The sequence below is a fragment of the Pristiophorus japonicus genome, chromosome 3 (assembly GCF_044704955.1).
Source record: "Pristiophorus japonicus isolate sPriJap1 chromosome 3, sPriJap1.hap1, whole genome shotgun sequence".
Taxonomy (NCBI): Eukaryota; Metazoa; Chordata; class Chondrichthyes; family Pristiophoridae; genus Pristiophorus; species Pristiophorus japonicus.
Genome location: NC_091979.1, coordinates 87,588,533 through 87,610,069, shown reverse-complemented (window position 1 = coordinate 87,610,069; position 21,537 = coordinate 87,588,533). Strand labels below are relative to the sequence as shown.

At 42.3% G+C, this 21,537-nt stretch overlaps 1 protein-coding gene across 4 annotated transcripts in view; it reads right to left on the bottom strand.

Annotated features, from left to right (window-relative positions):
- The window catches only part of cobll1b (cordon-bleu WH2 repeat protein-like 1b), a 274,387-nt gene that overhangs the window by 92,796 nt on the left and 160,054 nt on the right, over positions 1-21,537 (bottom strand). The window contains exon 1 of one of the 4 annotated variants that reach the window (XM_070875531.1): positions 15,073-15,160. The exons of the other annotated variants lie outside the window; for them this stretch is intronic. The gene's annotated coding sequence lies outside the window, so the exon portion shown is untranslated. Of the gene's footprint in view, positions 1-15,072; positions 15,161-21,537 lie in introns of those variants that run through there. 4 annotated transcript variants of the gene reach the window in all.

The window sequence follows — 21,537 nt, the reverse complement described above, 5'->3', positions numbered from 1 at the left end:
CCTACCTCTAAGCCAATTTTGGATCCATGATACCTCAATGATACAATTGGAACACCTATTTCCAGGACATGAGAAAAACCCTGTCTACTATTTTCAGGTATAATGCAGCCCCTTTTGACAGATTTCCTCTCCCCAAATAAATAATTAAACTTAACACACACTACCACTGACTGAAAATTAACCTGAGAATTGTCAATGCAGCTCACCACAAATACACCAATTCACAAGGTCACATTTTTGCTGCCTCCAAAACATCAAGTAACTTGAATTCAATTTCATCAGTCAATATGTTCCACAATTTTGATTTTAAAAAAAAAAGGAGACTCGCCAAATGACTTAGCAGTTTTATTCCAGGTTCAGTTCCTGGTCTGCGCTGAGTAGGTGATCACAACAGGAGTTGGCCATAGGAGTGCCAGAACTAGCTGCTGAAGAACAAACAGGGTGGGAGGAGGTAAAGAAATACAGCGTTCCCTGGCTCGACATCAGGTGACAACAGCACTGAGCTGGGCTGTACTGTTCCCGGCAATTAAATAAGCTACCAACAAATCACTTGAGACTTACATGTGAATAATGGACAATTGGCAGGGAAACAGAGGATACCCATCAGACTATATGGAAAGAGGATTAGCAAGGGGAAGAAAATCACAGCTTAAATATACAATAAGGGACTGCAATAGCAGCTGCTAATATCGGTCTCACAAAAACAATTGTATTTTTAAATCTGTTCCATCTATAAAACCAAAATCAGATCACAGTAACATTTTGACTTAAAAAGTACACTCTTTGAATGTTTGCATTTCTAAAATATTACACAATGCAAGAACAAATCTTTAGCACTTACCATTTCAACATAACTGCAATTGGAACTCGATTTTCCATTTGCTGAAGTTTTTCAGTGATTAATACCTCAACAAAATCCACCCTCTTTGAAAATATGCATCAAGGCACAAAGCTATCAGTGGTTTATTAACTGGGAAAAAAAAATCCCATTTATGAAATAGTTGGTGAACATTCAGTCTGAAATCTTGGAATCAGCCAGTTAATCTCCTGAACCACTTTTACTATGCAGGCTACTGTACAAAACAGCCTGGAACTTATCCCCCCCAACGATTATGACAAATTTACTGCTTACAAATTAATGATTCTTGGGAACACAAAACAGCTTCAACACAGAAGTATTGTATGTTTTAGCACTTACTGTTGCAGTCACCATCTTGTCTACTCAAGCAATTACCTTCTTGTGACATTTCCACCACAATTTTTTCTGTATCAAATGTTGAGCATGTGACTTCAATCAAATGCCCAACATGTGGCCTTTGGAATGTAGGCACAAGAACAGTATGCATAATCATAGCTATCACTGCAGACTTTTACATGCATATACAAAACAAAGACAGCCTTATGTATTCCCTTAAATGCTGGGTGATGAAGCCACTATGAATAACATAAGTTATACTGCGGAATATTGGCTTTAACACATGTAATGGCCTAGTCATGATATTGGATTGTTCCTTTTTTTTTAAAAAAAGAGACAAAGTTTAACACACAAAACTCTCTCAGAATTACAAAATAACTCCATTGGGAATAAGAACAACCAATGTTTAAAAGTAGTCAGTCATGAGTTCACTTTCAATTCAGATTACTGCAGTGACATTTAAAAAACATAAAAGGACAGCATTGCCAACATGTGCATTGACTTAATTATCAGGGAGAATATATAATACAGGATATAAAAATCACAGGTATTAGCAATGCTATAAGGAATGTTGTTCTCATTACACTACGTCGGCTGTATTTGTAAAAACAAATTCTATTTTTATTTTAGAACAATTGAATACAAAACAATGCGTGAAGATAACAAAAAGCTGAAATGGTCATGGTTACTGAAGGATTTTAACTCAATGGAATGAAATTACAGATTTGTTAGTCACATGTACGTTAATCTGCAAACAAAACTGGATGTTGCACATAATTTGAGCATTATTGCACTGTTGAGAAGGGGAACATTTTACTTTAAAGAATATGGTTTAGAAAATAATTAACATGGCATTCTTCACTTTCAGTCTTTTGTCTAATGTAATCTGATTGACAATCAATTCTGACATTAGAAATCTGTGGCAATCCAAAATTGTGCGCTAAAATACGAGTCAGTCTGAGAGTCCCTATGTTAGCAAATTAACTGCTAGTGAACCAGTTATACTCAAGTCTGGCTACATAAAAGTTGGCTTATCACAGCCCATTTATATAAACAAAATTTAAAAGTTTGGATTGCACAGAAATTTAGTGGTCAAAAGATTAATCAATTAATAAATTGTCTGAACATTTCTAACATTTGCCTTTATATGGCCTCTCTCTTTAAAACAAAAGCTAGTACATATTTTTATGTATTAAGTTGTGAAATTACAACAGCTTGTTCCACTAATCACCACACCCTTTCCCCTGGGAAAAGATAACCAGCTTTTAAAATAAATCCCAAACGAAAGAGGATTTCAACTGTCCAAACAATAGAACACCAAGTCTGTCTATCTAACAACTCTTCCTCTCATGGCACGCTAGGAATTAAAAATGGATAGTTAGTCACAATTTGTACTAAAATAGAAATTGCCATTTTCTGGTTTGCTGCAATCATAATTTTTCTGGCATAGTTCTTTATTCCCAAGCTTTAAGTTTCTCCTATGCCCTGTGCTACTACCAGCCAAGAAGCAGGCAACCGTCACAGCACAATTTTCTTTTCCTCCTGACTTGGAAATGACTGACCTCCATCAGATGGCAACGGAGATTGGTAATGTGTCATGTTGAAAAGACTGTAGAAGAGAACCTGCATTTTAGCCGTGCTCTATAACACAGCATTTTGGGGAATCAGTACATTACCCCACTACAAATATGTTACGTGTGCAGAAACTGAACTGAAGTGACAGTCAGTTATGTTACTACTTATACCAACATTTGGAAATAGGTTGAAGTTAACAACAATTTCAAGATATAGAAGTCCCAACTTTACTCGCCTTTTTCGAGGGTTTCTGTTCAAGATCAACACACAGATAATTTTGTTGGTGGATTCTGGGGCAGGATTCATTTCCGACCTTCTAAAGATAACAATGTAGTTCACGACATAATCTGGTGCATTCGCCGATGCTGCTGGTAATTAATTGCCATATTACAAAGGAAAGCAACAGTGATGGAATCCCAAAATCCCATGATTTATGCTCCTATTACACCAAGGGTAATTTAGAATTTTTAAAAAGGTGTGCCTGTTGGTAATATCAGCTGATACCAGCAGAATTGCTTTGCTTTGGAGCCTGTAGCCTGAAGAAACTTTCAAAAGAGATCGCTGGAGTTGCAGAAGAGCTTTTAAAGCATTTTATTTTGCTTTACACCCAGATTGAACTGGACTTGGCCCAGGCAGACTAAGGGCCTCTCAGATCCTCCATAGAAACTTTTGCCCCACCCACAATGAGAAGTTCCGAGTACCAGCTATGGAATTCAGTAGTGTGCAATTTTAATGGACAAGGAGAAGCAGTGTAGGATGGAGGAGAGGAAAGTGAGGCAGCGTTTGAGGAGGCAAGATATTATACTGCCCCAAAAGAATTTACAGGCTATGCAGGTCCTATGAAGACCTTGGTGAGAAGCTCTCAGTTCACTGTGCTTCAGTTAGAAATAGGAGAGCTGTGCCAGCTACAAGACCACCTGTGGCCAGATCATATGCCAAGGCAGCTCTGCCTGTAGCTGCGAAAGTGACAACTGCACTCAACTTCTATGCTGCAGGCTTATTTCAAGTAGTTATGGGGGATGGGGGGAGATCTGTGAAATATCACCCAGGATGTTGTCTGGGCATGCAGTTGTCAGGTCACTGACACACTTTGCAGGAAAGCTGGGGAATTCGTCCAGTTTGTCTTGACAGCAAGGCAGTAGCACAATATGGCCAGAACAAGGGGCTATAATCTTAAAAATAAGAGATAGGCCATTTGGGAGTGAGATCAGGAAACACTTATAGAACACAAAGGGTAGTGGAAATCTGGAACTTTCATCCCTAAAAGATTGTGGATGCTTGGTCAGTTGAAATTTTGAAAACTAAGATCAATAGATTTTTGTTAGGTAAGGCTATCAAGGGAGGTAGAGCAAGGGTGGGTAAATGGAGTTGAGGTAGAGATTAGCCATGATCTAATTGAAAGGCGAAACAGGCTCAAGGGGTGAATGACCCAAGAGCAGGGTGCAATGGATGGCACCCACATACCACAGCAAGTTCCTAACATTAATTCCCTCAACTTTCCTAACAGAGAGGGTACCACTTTCTGAATGTCCACATTCTGTGTGACAAGATGCAAAGAATTCTTCACATGAATGCCAGATTTTCTGGAAGTTGCCATGATGCCTTCACCCTCAGGAATTCCTAGCTCTTTAAGGAAGATTAGTCAAGTGAATGGATGGCATATGGGTGACTCATCCTATCCTTTAATACCATGGATAATGGCCCCTTTAATTTCCAAGAAAAGCAGCTGAAGAGCAGTACAACAAGACATATACCTCTACTAGAGTGATCATTCAGAGGATCATTGAGAGGGGCCTTAAAGGGCTGCTTTCACTGTTTTGATAATCAGGAGGAACTTTGTATTGTGCTCCAGATTTTGTAGCCTACATAGTTGCATCTTGCTGTGCACTGCACAACCTTGCTATCTAAAAAGATGTGGACATCCTTGGGGAGATGCTGGGGTTGATGGCCCTTGCTGCTTTGGAGATAGAACAGCAAAGATCTTCAATTTAGTACTTTACATGATAATTCAAGTCTTAATCATCTGGTTTGAATAAGTCAGCACAATATAAATGCACCTTTTTCTGCATGACTATAATCTCCATATCATCAGAGCACAACCCAAGAATATATTCTCTCATACAATTAACTCAAAAGTGACCACAAGTCAAACTACTCCTTGGAAGTACCTGAGCTGCTGCATCAGAGAGAGCTGTATTAAGTTTGCCTGGTCTCATCAGGTCATTGGATTTTTTTCAAGCACTGGTCTGCAGTTCTGAAAGTGAACACTGCCATCTTCCCTTCTCAACATGCAAGACATGTTTCTGCAGTTTCCTCCCATGGGTACCCAGCAGTCTTTCCCTCCTTTGTTACATCTTGTCCAGGATAATCTCATGGTTGGTTTCATTGAAACGGTGTGCTCTTTTCTGCATTCTTGTAATGCCGACCTCATCTTTGGATGCCTTTGCACTTGAAGACGCACTTTAAAAATATGGCACAAAATCACATGAGCCATCAAATACAGGTACCTGACAGTAAACTCACTGTAACAAACACTCCAACTTAGCCAGCCTGCTGCTGCCCCCAACCTCAGCCATTTACAACTCTTTCAAAGCTGTACTCCTAATTTCCAAGCACTCTACTCCTGTGTTACACGATAGATGCACTACTGAACTGCCAATGGATATTTATACAAACTGACTGCACAATTTATGGTGAGGTCCCTGCTAGATAGCATCAACTGATAGAAATCCCAGTTCAGAGGTGCAAAACTGGTGCAAAAGGCCCCATGGAATTTTGGGATACGGAGGTTAAAATTAGTATTATTTATAGAAAGTATTCTCCTCAAGCCTCAAATAAAGCATTCTTCCTGGAATTTCTAATGGTACTGGCAAATGGCACCACAGGGAAGCTTTATTAAATTCAAAATGGGAGGGTTTCTCACTCTGTAGAAGATTGTGCTAAATTCTCACGCAACGCTGCTAAATATATGTAAGGAAAATGAGTACAACACTGATTTTTTCATGTCTCGGCAAGGCAAAATAAAATTCAGTCTTAATTAATTTCATGAAACAGAAGTACAGAATTCTAAACCCCAAAAAATAATTAAGCATATTTTTGTAAGAAGTTTTATTTAAAGCCACTTCTTCTACCTCTAGCAATACAGGAATAAATTCAAATTAGCAATACATATTAATTTTATAGAATTTTACTGGAAAAAGAAAAGCAAATCACACAAAATTGGTAACATTTCAAAAATCAATAAATTAATCATTTTTCTGCTCCACTGCAAAACAAGCCAATTGGCATCACAGTGTCAAATACAGCATGGGCACGAGCATGTTGAAAGCGAACTTCCTCCCAGTCAAGAAGTGTTATAAAGTGGGAAATAAAACTCAATTAATGCCCAATTCGACAACATCTCTGAGTGGTTCAAATAAGGGTGCGCTACACTTAGTTGACCAACCAGAGTCAGTATTTAGAATTCCAGTGGCTAAACAGTTGCAGCTGTCTGCTCCATTCACCTAAAGTCCGACTCCATCGCCAGCCAGCGCGACACAGTGACAAATTCACGAGTGCATTTATCGCTCCAATTAATCTGGAAGGAGACAAGCTTTCCGACTGGGTTAGAAAATACTCGCAAAACTATTATTTTTATCCAAATGATTAAAAAAAAGGATTAAAGCTAATTATATCCCTGTTATGATGAATAATTACCATAAACCCTTGGTTATATCAGCATTGAAGCTATTAATCTTGAAAGAGTAAAACTTGAATTATATTTATACTAGGCCAATTTTCCAATAAGAAAGTTCATCAGAGAATGGAATGAGTACATAAAAAATAGGAGCAGGAGTAGGTCACCTGGCCCCTTGAGCCTGTTCCGCCATTTAATAAGATCATGGCTGATCTGATCATGGACTCAGCTCCAATTCCCTGCCCGCTCCCGAGAACCCTTTATATACATTGCAATTCTGAAGTACCCTGCACTGCAATGCAAGAAAAGTTGTCTCTTCTTGGAATGAACTCAGGTACATTTCTTCCAGATAGTATCAATATCTTCTTTGATCTAAACAAGGCTCTTCCTTCCTCCCTCTGCCCTGTTTTTATTCCTAGATCAGCTACTGTATGCGTTTCCTACATCACAACAGTGACGACACTCCAAAAGTACTTCATTGGCTGTAAAGTGCTTTGAGACGTCTGGTGGTCATGAAAGGCGCTATATAAATCCAAGTCTCTCTGTCTGCATCACCAGATAGAGAATACAACTGCTTCGGTATGTACAGATACCCATAATAGCAGGTGAGGGTGAATCAGCAGCACAGTAATTATAATTTAACACCTTACAGACAGGGAAGTATTTTCATATTTAGTCGGAATTGGGCACATATTTAGACCAAAAATCATTTGCGTACATGCACCAATGAAATGCAATTCATTTCTTCCGAAATCAATTTGCTGTCACAGCAAAGTAGCTGGTACATGAAAGTAGTGCAACCATTAATAACAGCAGCTGCTTACTAAATGTCTCGTAGACATATAAACAGTATATAAATCTCATACAAATGCTGAATAATTTCAGCAGCATAAACTATTAATTGACGTGTTGAAAAATCACGTGACAAAAGAACATAATATACAAGCTCAACAGCTTTCTACAACAGATTTTTACATTCATGAATTTCACCCTTTTAGGCTGAGCCAGCATGAGTAAATATTAAAATAAAACAAAACTGAAAACTCCTTCATTATACAAGGTTTATCAATTTAATGTCACATAATTCATTCTAAATAACCCCAATATGCAACACTTTTCACACGAGTTGAAGTTTTTCTCACTTCAAAGCAGACTTCCCTTAATCAGAAGCTTTCAAATGCTAGCAATGACTACAATCAAATTATGACAATTGTGAAATCCCTTTACTTGTACACTTTACAAATTCACTTTTTCTTACTCCTCCAGATCAAACAAAAAACGTGAAGGGCCTTAGAGTGTGGTGCGTTGCTACTCTGACATACGAGGATGACTTGCTTCCACACTAATAGGAGTTCTCAGGTGACTGATAAGTTCAACGCGAGACACAGGTGGGGCAGATGGTGGTTGGAGGGACGGGTGGGTGGCGTGCTTGGGTTGTCGTGCGCTCCTTCGCTTGCTCCCGGCGAAGAGATTCGATGTGTTCGGCGCATTCCCGGATGCCTCCCCTCCACTTTGAGCGTTCTTGGGTCAGGGATTCCCAGGTGATGGTGGGTATGTTGCACTTTTTCCAAGGAGGTTTTGAGAATGTCCTTGAAGCATTTCCTCTGCCCACCTTGGACTTGCTTGCCGCGTCGGAGCTCTGAGCAGAGCGCTTGTTTTGGGAGTCTAGTGTCAGGCATGCGGAGGATGTGGCCCGTTCATCGGAGCTGATTGAGTGTGGTCAATGCTGTACTATGGGTTCTAGATTTTTATCACCTATTCCAAAAATCAATTTACACCTGGACCTACCAAAACAACCCAGAACCAAGGTGAATCTCACTTTTTAAGCTGGCCATGCAGGATTGATGAGATAAAAACCAAATCCATTCAACACATTTTGAAAAAAAATTCAATCCATCTCTCTATCGCTCCAAACATTTAAAAACAAAGGAAAAATAGAAGAGTGATATTCTCTTAAAAAAATTATTACAAATTCATTAACTCAAAAATAGTTTAGAAAAATAATTCTCGCCACCAGGTTAGCCGGTCACCCCCCCCTCATATCTCATTGTTCAGCCATTCACTTGCTGTTGATTGAAGCTCGGACTCCTGCTCCAAACTCTGCAAGATTCTGAGGGAGGAGCCAACAGTAGCGACAGGTGGTGTCTGGCACGGGGTTGTTTGTGGGGTTTGCTGTAGCCATAGAGCAGCCAAGGGAACAGGGCTGCAACTCGCACTGCTCCCCTCCTTTCCCAGCCCTGCATGAATGGTGAAGGTTGAGCTTGCAATGTAAAATCAAGGCAACTAAGGCTGCTACTAATATGCAGTGAGAAAGCTAAGTCCCTGTATCTTTGTTCCTTATTCATCCACCAATGTAAACAATCTTTCCCGATTTACCCATAGTAAAGTCCCCAGGTTTCAGGTTTCATTCATAGAATGGTTACAGCACAGAAGGCAGCCCTTTGGCCTGTCGAGCCCGTGCCAACTCTCAGCTCGTCCCATTCCCCTGCCCTTTCCCCGCAGCCATGCAAAGTTTGTTCCTTCAGATATTCATCCAACTCCCTTTTGAAAGATACGATCGAGTCTGCCTCCACCACCCTTTCAGGCAGTATATTCCAGATCCCAACCACTTGCAGTGTAAAAAAGTGTTTTCTTACATCGCCTTTGGTTCATTTGCCAATCACCTTAAATCTGTGTCCGCTGGTTCTTGACCCTTCGGTCAATGGACACAGTTTCTCTCTATCTGCCCTGTCCAGACCCATGATTTTGAACACTTCTATCAAATCTCCTCGCAATCTTCTCTGCTCCGAGGAGGACAACCCCAGCTTCTCCAGTCTATCAATGCAACTGAAGTCCCTCATTAATGGAATCATTCTCGTAAATCTTTTCTGTATCTTAAGGCCTTCACATCCTTCTTGAAGTGTGGTGCCCAGAATTGGGGCCGAACCAGTGTTTTATGCAGGTTCGTCATAATTTCCACACTTTTGTACTCTGTACCTCTACTTATGAAGCCCAGGATCCCGCAAGCCTTTTTAACTGCTTTATTAACCTGCCCTGCCACCTTCAACAATTTGTGCACATATACCTTCAGGTTGCTGTTCGTGCACCTCCTTTAGAATTGTACCATTTAGTTTATATGTACTCTCCTCATTCTTTCTACCAAAATGTAACATTTTCCACTTTTCTGCGTTAAATTTCATCCGCCACATGTCCGCCTATTTCACCAGCCTGTACATGTCTTCATGATGTCTATCACTCTCCTCCTTATTGTTCACTATACTTCCGAGTTTTCCATCATCTGCAAATTTGGAAGTTGTGCCCTGCACATCCTCATCCAAGTCATTAGTTTACATCATGAAAAGCAATGGTCCTGGAACTGACCCTGGGGAACACCATTGTATACCTTCCTCCACTCTGGAAAAACAACCGTTCACCACTACTCTCCATTTCCTGTCACTTAGCAAATTTCATATCTATGCTGCCACAGTCTCTTTTACTCCATGGGCTTCAACTTTGCTGGCAAGTCAATTATGTCGAACACCTTTTGGAAATCCATATACACTGCGTCAACCGCATTACCCTCGTCAACCCTCTCCGTTACCTCATCGAGATTTTTGATCAAGTTGGTTAAACACGATTTGCCTTTAACAAATCCGTGCTGGCTTCACCCCTTCACTTGAAGCTCCTCCCTCGGCACCATTCCTACTGACCAGGTTGCTCCGAGCTCTGCAGGAAATACTGAGATCCACAACCACACAAGTCCACCCCATTCCTTAGTCCTCACTCCTCGCCCACTCAACCCCAGTTTCCCTCTCTTTGGTGCCCCCCCCCACGCCCCGACCCCCATTCCAGAGACTCCCACTTTCCAACTGTTTCCCGACCACTATTCCCCCATTTCTCTTTCTCCAAGCCCTACGCCCCCATCCTCGAGTGCCAAATATATGTAAACTGTTGTTGTATTTGGCATCAAGCACCTAAAATATCACAAACAGCTAGCTCATGATGGCTTTAGCTGATTCAGCACAAAATGAAGGCAAGTAATTTCCTCGGAAGAGAGAAAAGGAAAGGAAAGCAGCTCAATCATTTCAGGCAGCTCTCAACTCAAAAACTGTGGAAAAAGCTCCTCATGCACTTTTATTTAAATTACTTAATTCAAATTACTGTATTATTTGAATTTTTGGGGGGTGAGCGGGAAGACTTTGAATTAACAGCAGTAATATAATACAGCTGTGAAGTTGTTTGCGAGGCAAAAACAACTTTAGTGTAACTGGTTAGGCTCCCTTAATGGATCGGTGATTTTATTTCGTGATCACCTGAGTATTGCAGACCAGATAGGTCCCAGATTCAAGCCCTGGTCTATGCCGATTCAGCTAATCTTAGTTGAGCCAGCAGTAGGGGTGCTAAAATTAGCTTGTGTCCCTGACTTAGGGTAGTGAAATTCAGACATGGTTCAAGCAACCCCTCTGCTGGAAGTGCATATGTGTGGACCTCTGGTGAAGACTAGATTATGCTTGGTTGTGATGCTACCTCTGGTCAAATTGCTTGCTGACACTCAACGTCAAGGTTTACATTTAAATAAGGCTACTTGGAAATGTACCCGAGTGGGACTAATAGACATGTAACCCAGTAACATCCCCACTGATACCTGGGAGTCCCTGGCCAAAGACCGCCCTAAGTGGAGGAAGTGCATCCGGGAGGACACTGAGCATCTCGAGTCTCGTCACCGAGAGCATGCAGAAAATAAACGCAGGCAGCGGAAAGAGCATGCAGCAAATCAGTCCCACCCATCCCTACCCTCAACGACTATCTGCCCCACCTGTGAGAGTCTGTTGTTCTCTTTTTGGACTGTCCAGCCATCTAAGACTCATGTTAAGAGTGGAAGCAAGTCCTCCTCGATTCCGAGGGACTGCCTATGATGAACCCAGTAAGGAGCCATCACCTCCAGGAAAGAGGAGAATTGGCATATGAAAAAAAATGCAACTAGTTACTGCTGCGAATGATTACCAATAGGTTACACTGTTTAAATAAAAAACACTCCAGAGTCCATTTGGCAAATATTAGTCACTGAATTCATGAAAAAACATAAATTTTGAAAGAGGACAGGAAAAAATGTTTATACGCAGTCATACAATGCCACCAACATTTGTAAATCATTTTCTATAAAATCTTACTAGCAGTTAAGATTTTTTAAGATGCAAATTGCATCTTGTCGACAAACTCAAGTTTCTTAAAATTAGCTGGCTCTATTCGAGAGAAACATACATAAACTCACCAATCTTTTCAGTGGGTGTAAGTGTCCAGCATGTTGCATAAATTAATCAAAAATGTCAGTGAATACAGCACTTCATAAATGCTTCTTATAATGTGGAGTTTAAATATTTAAAGGAGATAATGGGGGTAATTTTAACCCCCTTCTGCACTCCTCCTCCTCCTCCTCCTCCTCCTCCTCCTCTCCCCTCCCCCCCCCCCCCACCCCCCACCCAAGGTACGAGAAGAATGCATAATAGTGATTAGTAGACTTAGTTAGGATATATTGGAGATGGATTGGAGTGCTTCTTTTATGGTGTTTTTTATTTCCTCATTATGGCCAAGAGGCACTGTAATAGTCAGTAACAGAGGGAAGCTAAGGTGTGGGACTATTGTTCATTGGGGAACTGGGGTTGCATTCACTCGCACCACAGTCGGATGAGTCAATCACGGACAGTATGGGCAGAAGGGGGCTGTCTGGGTTGCCTTCTCCTCTTCCGCCTCTGCTCTTCCACCACCTCCTCCTCCTCCGCTGATCGCCCTATGGCAAAGGCTGCTCCCCCATGATGGCGAAGTTGTGGAGCATGCAGCAGATCTTGACGAATCTTAAGATGCATTCTGGTGAGTATTGCAGGACTCCTCCAGAGCAGTCCAGGCAGCGGAAGCTTTGTCTAAGGATGCCATTGGTCTGCTCTATCAGATTCTGTGTAGCAGCATCGCTTTTAATGTACGCATCCTGCCCACGTGGTTAGCGGATAGCCCTTGTTGACCAGTAAGCTTCTGCTATGTCTTGGTGGCTCAAAGACTGAGGAAACAGCAGACTAGCGCAAAATAAAAGCTGTCAGAATACTGAGCATTCACCAGCATGATATGCGGAGCATGGTCGCACAAGAACTGCACATTCAACGTCAGGTAATCTTTGTGATTGTTGTACATCTCAATATTTAGATATGGTGGCCGCAAAGCCTCGTGCGGCAGTCGATGGAGTCTTGCACGATGTGGAAGCCCGCTATCCTGGCAAAGCCACGTGCACACTCCGCCTGTTTCTCTCTGGTCAGAGAAAAGACAATAAAGTCCCATCTCCTGGCATAAAGAGCATCTATCACCTCTCTTATGGAGCAGCAGATAGCGAACTGGGAGATGTTACAGATGTCGCCTGTTCCAGCCTGGAACGATCCCGACGTGAAGAAATTCAGGGTCATGGTCATCTTCTTGGCCATTGGTAGTGCAGTCCTTGCCCTGGAGTGAGGCTGCAAGAGGTGGCAGAGTTCTGTGAGCACCTCCTTCCTAAAGCGCAGATGCCTCACAAACTGCTCCTGGCTCAAGCTGAGGTAAGAGAATTGCTCTTCGAAGACCCTAGGTGGGTAATGCCTCTTGCTGAGAGCCCTTCTCCCCCTCCTCCTTCCTCTGAGAGCATCTTGTCCTCTTCTTTGCTGCCTCTGTTCCATATCTGATGACAACTAGAGCACCCATGACTGGGAGAAAGTGGTCTGACCAGAACTCAGTCAGAAACAAGGTTTTATCCACTTGCAGCACCACTCCCCATCACCTCACCAACTTTAAACAACTCTAGAAAGCTGCAAACACTTACACAAATGTACACAGAGCCAAATTAAATGAATCAGCAACTAACCCAAGAGTGGTTGCTGATCCCTTTAAATATCATTGGTAGGTCCTTGCAGATGCTGAACCCATGTTCAGCTGTGCGAGGTTAACACAGGGCATTACTTCTAGTGTGAAAGAGAAAAATGACAGCGCAGGCATAAAATCAGCACGCTGACTGTCATCACAATCTGCCTATACGTACTTCTGGCGCATGGTCTCAGCACCGACACTACCACCTTCACCAAAATGCATCCGGCATGGCCCGCACCAGAATTATGCATGTACTGCCCGGACACCATTTTCGACTCAGAATGGCATCCGTAATGCCCAAACAACTGGCGCTACACAACTGAATTTTTCGGCTGTGGACTGCATGCTTCAACAACACAAGTTGATTAACTTTCACTTACTGTGCAATGTTCAGGTCAGTTGCATATCAATAGGGTTTAGTAATGAAATATAAAACATATAAATTATTTTTTTTAAAGGCTAATGAAACGATGATCTCGGTGACTGAAGATTACACCATGTAATTAGCATTACTCTCAGGTTATAAAACAATTGACAGATAACGCAGTCCCTGGGAGAGACCACACATATGGTGTAATATACACTTCATGTCTGAGTGAATAAACACCCGACAGGTGTACCATCTGGTCGCAACAGAAATGTGAAGGGAAGAATTTTAATTATGTTTCTGTATGTCTATCCCGCATCTTTCCTTTTATCTTATCTATAATTTAATTAGCTGCAAAATTATATTTCTCCTCTTCCTTCCCAGCTGGCACAGCTTATCCCTAGACATCCACGGATTCAGAAAACCAGTTTGTTTTTCCTTTTACAAACTTGCTCTATGAATCCTCACCATACTTACCTGTGGAACAAAAGCACAAAAACAAACTACGCTGTCAGCAGGGACCAGCAAGTCTCACAGCTAAACCGTCAGTAAAGTCCAACAGACTCTGGGGAAAAAGGCAAGCTGATAATGCAAATACATCGCTAAATAAAAACTGTCATGCCCAAAATATTCTGAGAAAAAGAGCTGCTTGTTTTAAAAGATTGCAACTAGGAACTAACTTGATTCCCTTAGCGGTGAACAAATTATTATTCCATTTAAATTTAGAAATGGTTTAATGTTGACTATTGAGGTTGAGATAAATACAGCACAGCAATCCTAAATGATTCGTCAATTTGCACATCGCCAAGTGATAAATGAAGGGTGGGTCTGTCCAAAGCTAACAGTTTAAAAAGGCAACAGCAATATTCTTAAAAAAACAAACTATTTTCAGTCCATCAACAACCTTAAAAAGTTTATAAATAACCGCTTTTTGTGGCCGTTATCTATGCTTCATTTTGCAATAAAATAAAAACGTTTGACTGTCACATCATTTCTCACCCATTTCATAAATCCCTCACCCACCCTAATCATGCTGTAGCACATTGAAGGCGGCTGAAAGAAACATTCACATGCACAGTTCAGACTCTCATTAAAAACTTTATCCAGGCAAACAGTTTGCACATAGGGGAAGTCTGAGTTGCTGTTTTTACAGTGTGATTTCTGCAACGTCCTAAACAGTATACTGTACTTTGTGTTTGCCCAAGCTATGATAGCCAATATATCTACGCCTGTTTAAAAAAAACTGACCAGTTCAACTTTAAGATGTAGAACATGCACACTGGTGTCATTTGGTTTTGATGTTTAAAAAAAATCTGTACAAGATATGTTGAGCAGTAAGCATCGAACTATTATTTATTAGGCTTTTTAAAAAAAAGACTAAGTAATACAAAGGTTTACCTTTGTGCAGCTCACTTCTCAACCAGTGCTTCTTTTGTTAAACCTTTTCGAAGTTTTCTTGCTGTTGAGTGGCTAAGAGGAAATGATTTCTTTTTCAACATACTCAGCTGACCTATCTTACAGCTCCTCCCTAACCGTGACATCACGTTAAGCCGACAGCATATTTCCTTTTAGCCAGACCTCCTGACATGCACTGTATACTTCAGAAACATGTGGTTATTTCGCCTCAACCAATTAAAGGTCACTGATAATCAGCTCTATTCCAACACCAATTGCTGGAAAGGCTTTTTCTTTAAGGGCTGTAGACAGTTAATGGAAAAATATACACATAGGGCTAGAATTTCAGCACCATTTCCACCCGGTTTCTTTGCGGTATTCTTCGTTTTCGGCGGAAAACCACCTGGCGGGAATTTCTACAAAGTGTTCCACCGGCAGTCTTGAAATACCGCTGGGGAATGGACCGCTGGTGTGCACAGCCGAAAAAAACGCGACCGCCCAAGTTTGGTCTCAGCAGTAACCTGTAGCTGAATAGAAAAAAAAAATCACGGGAAACCAGCCGGAGCAGGGCGATAGGTATGAAGCCCTGCAAAGAAAGTAAGCTAAAGTTTAAAAAAAATTATTTTACAGCAATTAAGTGGAAAAGGATCCTAAGAATGTTTTCTAACTTTTTATTTTTTGGAAGAATAGTGTGTGTTTTCTCCCCACTCCCTAGGCCCAACCCGCAGCCTCGGACTGAATTTTGATTAAGTACCGCACAATTTGCCCAGGATCACGTCTACTGCCGAGAATCCGCATGTAACATTTTTCCTGCCGGGCGGAAATGTTTCCTTTTTTTCACCAATTTTTAGCTGGCGTTAATTTAATAATCTTAGCGTTTTTTTTGGGTGGCAATCCGACGGTGGTGGATTTTGTGGAATTTCTAGCCCATAGTGTTTACAAATAAAGCTAGCATAAAATGATTAAAACTATTTATCTGCATACTATAGATGGAATTTAGGGGTCAATTTTAACCAAGAGCAGGATCATTGTAAAGAGGGGGTGGGAGCGGGGGCGCTGCTCCTCAAAGTCGTCATCGGCTCGAGGCCAGGTCGATATTAACATCCTAAGCCTCATAATAATGAGCAGCAGGATGCCCGCTCACCTTTTCTGTTATTTCCGGCGTGTGCCCTGAGGCAGCATATTTAAAGAGTGAATGTACCTGTTTGAGAGGTTGCAGTCACTGAATTTTAACACGGTTTTCATCTTTAATTATCATACTGCATGTTGAAGATGGCTGGAAGGAATGGCTAAATTGCTCCAATGTTTTCAGATGCCTCCCTGGAAGTAATGCTGACAGCAGTCAGGTCCAGAGGGAATGTGCTCACCCACAAAAGTGGGAAGAAAATGCCCGAGAGTCTCTCAAAGAAAGCTTGGTTCAAGATGGCAGAGGAAGTGAGTTGCAGGAGTGTCAGGCATGTATGCTTGGGTTTACTAGCCACCAGGTGGCGCCACTGTCGGAGGTCATTGGGCTGTGCGCACGTGTGTGCGGCCCAGGTATAAAAGGCCAGCCATCTTGTAATATAATCACTTTGGGCCCTCAAAGTAGAGCCAGGTTTGTACCTGTTCGGTGGTTACAATATTCAATCTATTGAGTTATTGCATACACAACAAGGATCATCACCCCAAGGACCTGGATCCAGTGCAAGGAGAGATTCAGTGACATCACATGATCAGCTAAGAGGTGTTCACCTCCTCCTTTCCCCATCTCTTATATTGCACCTGGCCATAGTCCCTCTCCTCCCACCTTCAGCATTCCGAGAGTTATGACCACCCCTGCATCACATTCCTCACTACCAATCACACGATACCAGCATTCATGCTCACCCCCAACATCACTTCACCAGCCTCTTGCTGCCTTCACTCCTTGCACAAACAGCATGCTCTTCTCACCTGGTGCAAGTTGCTGAACTGGCACCTTCTCTCATGATTCATTCCTGAATTCACACACAGGCAACTTACTTCACCCTCTCAACTTATATTCTACATGCAGAAGTTCCATGCATGTGCACCTGCCTTCTCAGTCACAGCTCACAACTCTCTCTGCAAGAGATGACAGCACACAACACCAGGGAAAGAAATAAGGCAAGGGGAGAAGCATCCATCATCATGGCCCTCACCCAGGTGAAGCAGGAGGCTCTAGAAAAAAGAAGGAAGAACTTCAAAGAAAAAACTTGCCTTTATATAGCTCCTAAGGGTGTCCCAAATCACTTTACAGCCAATGAAGTACTTTTGAAGTGTAGTCACAGTTGCAATGTAGGAAACGTGGCAGCAAAATTGCACACAGCAAGGTCCCACAAACAAAGGACCAGATAATCTGTTTTAGTGATGACGGTGGAGGGAAAAATATTGGCCAGGACACTACCATTGTCTTTTTTTTTTACACAGCCACCGACGATAGGATACAGGGCCTCGGTTTAAGGTCTCACCCGAAAGACGTCACCTCTGACAGTGCAGCCCTCGCTCAGTACTGCAGTGAGATTATGTGCTCAAGTCTCTGGAGTGGGACTTGAACCCACAACCTTGTGACTCAGATGAAAGTACTACCCACTGAGCCACTGGCTGACACAAGTGCCACAGCACTAACAAACAGCATCGCAAATAAGAACATAAGAAATAGGAGCAAGAGTAGGCCACCTGGCCCCTCGAGCCTGATCCGCCATTTAATAAGATCATGGCTGATCTGATCATGGACTCAGCTCCACTTTTTTTCCCGCGAGGATGGTGGCATCTCTGAGCAGGGTGATCACTTATTACTTGTACCCCTTCCTATACCACCAGCAACTGCATCTTCAGCCAACTATAAAACCTCAACCAGTAGGGTCAAGCCCTTCAAGTGCAACTGTCCAGCCTCTCATTGCCATCCTAACTCTTGTCCCTTTCCTCTGGGACTTCTCAGAAGCACCAACTTCTTCAAGATGCTCCTGAAGAGGGCACCTCTCCTGAGACAGCACCGTCAGAAGCTTCACCCCTACCAAGCATCAGAACAGAGAACAGAGACTAACATCTTTGCCGGGGGGAGGGGGGGGGGGTTTGGGGTTGGTGTTGATAGTAAGTTAGAGAAGCTTGCATCTGATGAAATACGCAACACAAGTGGACAACAGCAGGCGTTGCTGGCGGGGATAGCTCAGAAGACAACCCACTGGAGAAGATATCCTCTCCTAGCTTTACTGAGCGGGAGAGTGATGTGGACCTCCAGTGCCCAGCCATGAAAAGAAAAATGCTTGAGGCACACCAGTATACGTCAATGTGATGTATTGGAAAGTCTCCCAAAGATTTTGAGCACCAAGTTGTAAAGTATGGAGATATCCAGTTCCAGCATTTATGAAGATCTGTCGCATGATATTTCTACCTTGAATCTTCCTTGGAGCATGTGCCCTCCACCAGGAACACATAAGAACATATGAATTAGGAGCAGGAATAGGCCATGCGGCCCTTGAGCCAACTAAACACTACAATAATCCTCTATGTTGAACAGCAATTGGAAGAAGCACTGAAGAGCAATGACACAGAATGTACTTCTGGGTGGGGGATTGCAATGACCATCACCAAGAGTGGCTCGACAGAACCACTACTGACTGAGCTGGCCAAGTCTTGAGGGACACAGCTGCCATACTGGGCCTATGTCAAGTGTTAAGAGAACCAACACAAGGGGAAAAACCTACTTAATCTCGTTCCCCACCTGTCGCAGATGCATCTGTCCGTGATAGTTTTGGTAGGAGTGATCACCACAGAATCCTTGTGAAATTGAAGTCAGGTCTTCACACTGAGGACACTCTCCATTGTGTTGTGTACCACCGTGCTAAATGGGATAAATTAACAGATCTAGCAGCTAAAACTTGGGCATCCATGAAACGCTGTGGACCATCAGCAGCAGCAGAATTGTATTCCACAACAACCTGTAATCTCATGGCCTGGCATATCTCTTGCTCGACCATTACCATCAAGCCAGGCGACTAACCCTGGTTCAATGAGGAGTGTCGAAGTGCACGTCAGGAGCAGCACCAGGTGTAAAAATGAAATGCCAGCCTGGTAAAAGCTGTAACACAGGACTACATACATGCTAAACAGTGGTTGCAGCATGCAATCGACCGAGCTAAGCGATCCCACAATCAACGGATCAGATAAAAGCTCTACAGTCCTGCCATATCCAGTCACGAATGATGGTGGACAATTATACAACAGGAGGAGGTTCCATGAACACCCCCATCCTTAATGATGGGCCAGCCCAGCACGCAAGTGCAAAAGACAAAGCTGAAGCGTTTGCAATCACCTTTAGCCAGAGGTACTGAGTGGATGAATCATCTCGGCCTCCTCCTGAGGTTCCCACCGCCACAGAAGCCAGTCTTCAGCCAATTCGATTCATTCCACATGATACCAAAAAAAAGATGAGCGTACTGGATACAGCAAAGGCTATGAGCTCCAACAAAATTCCTTGATCGGAATCTCATCCACCACCTTAAATATTCTCTCTTTCCACCACCGGCACACCGTGGCTGCACTGCAGCAACTCACCAAGGCTTCTTCGACAGCCCCTCCCAAACCCATGAACGTTACCACCTAGAAGGACAAGGGCAGCAGGCACATGGGAACACCACCAAGTTCCACACCATCCTGACTTGGAAATATATCGCCGTTGCTTCATAGTCGCTGGGTCAAAATCCTGGAACTCACTCCCAGACAGCACTGTGGGAGTACCTTCACCACATAGCCTCCAGTGGTTCAAGAAGGTGGCTCACCCCCACCTTCTGAAGGGCAATTAGGGATGGGCAATAAATGCTGGCCTTTGCAGCGACGGCCACATCCCAGGAACTAATATATAAAAAATATATGGCTAGTGCAGTGGTTAGCACTGAAACATATAGCCAAAAGTTCCCCAAATGCAATTCTTCATCTGTGCCAAATTAACTGGTCTCAGTATAGACAATGAAGAGGTACTACAACTGTCAAAGCAGCAGACTTAGGAGGAAAAATAAAAAACAGTATTTCCACTGTTAATTTTCAGGCATTTTTCCAACACTTTTAACCTGTGCTTACATCAGAAAACTAATTTCCATAAACAGAAAGAGTTCGTATGAACAGAAACTCATATCCTTAGGCATTCTGTAATTGGTATAGTATAGCATGGGAATGATAATTACCGCTTAATTACAGAATACAGCGGTGAAGATCGCATGGAATCTGAAGTTCTTTAGTTTATTCTAAATACCACAATGTCAGATTTTTCCATTCATACTAAAGCCAATATATTTATTTATAAGAAAGAAAATACACAGAAAAAGTAAGAGGCAAGTTGCTGATGGTACAACTGCTTAGAAAATAGAAATAAAATTAGATGACAAGGAATACAAATACTGTTTCTGGAAAGAGTTTCTGGGCTAGATTTTCTGTCGCCGGTGAAAACCGTAGTTTCAGGCCAAAATTACCGTTTCCGCTGCACTACTGTTTTTAGGCCTAAATTTCGGCCTTTACATCTCGGTAAAGTCAGCTTTGCACGAGGATTCATGGTGCAAACCGCAAGTTTCAGCAACTTTAGTTCAAGGCTGGTAGCGCTACGAGGAGGGGGAAAAAAAAAACACAAAATCTTTACCTACTAAATCGCTGAAAAAGAATTTTAAAATAAAAATTTTAACTTGCCTTTTTTGCAGGTCTTCATACTTTCCGCTGCTGGCAGGGCTGCACTGACAGGTTTGACCCGTCAGTATTCTGGGTGTGGTGGAGTGCCGAAAGTATGACGATAACTCAATCCGCGGTGTTGCACGTTGGCACACCTCTCCCCAGTAGTACGTGGAAGCGCTGCTGCAAAAAGGTGCCCAAAGAACCCGCCGATCGGGTTTTCGCCACGGGGGGTCAAAAACCCGGTCGCAAAGTCGGTGAAATTCTAGCCCTATATAGTCTGTAAGGTAGGAGGAAAAAATAGATTTTTGTAAATTTCTCCATGGAGTGATTTATGTGGGTGACTCAATTCCTGGGTCAACTTCAATAAGTTCAACTTCATCTTCAGTTGAGTTCACTTGTGAACAGCTAGAGCAGTGCTTTTATGCCAAAAGATGCCCTTCATACCACAGGTGTTAATGAGTAGACATTAATTACCTTCCTCTCATACCGAAGAATACATTTACTTTCATAAAACTATAGACTTGTGCAGAATAGAGTTTCGAAGAGAACTTGCCCAGCCACGAAGCAAACTTTGTTCTGATACAGACTGTGGCACCAACAAAGAGGGCTAGCTGACTCAATGAAAGGGAGGAAAAATCTGGCCATTGTTCTTAACTCAGACAAAAGGACTTTTTTTTAAAAAATGATGCAGCTAACTGAAGCCAATTTTAAAACACACTTATCAAATATGAAATAAATAAATCAAGGAGATTTCTTCATTAGGTGCAAGACTGTTTTTGACGCAACCAATTCTGATCATTATTCAGTAAC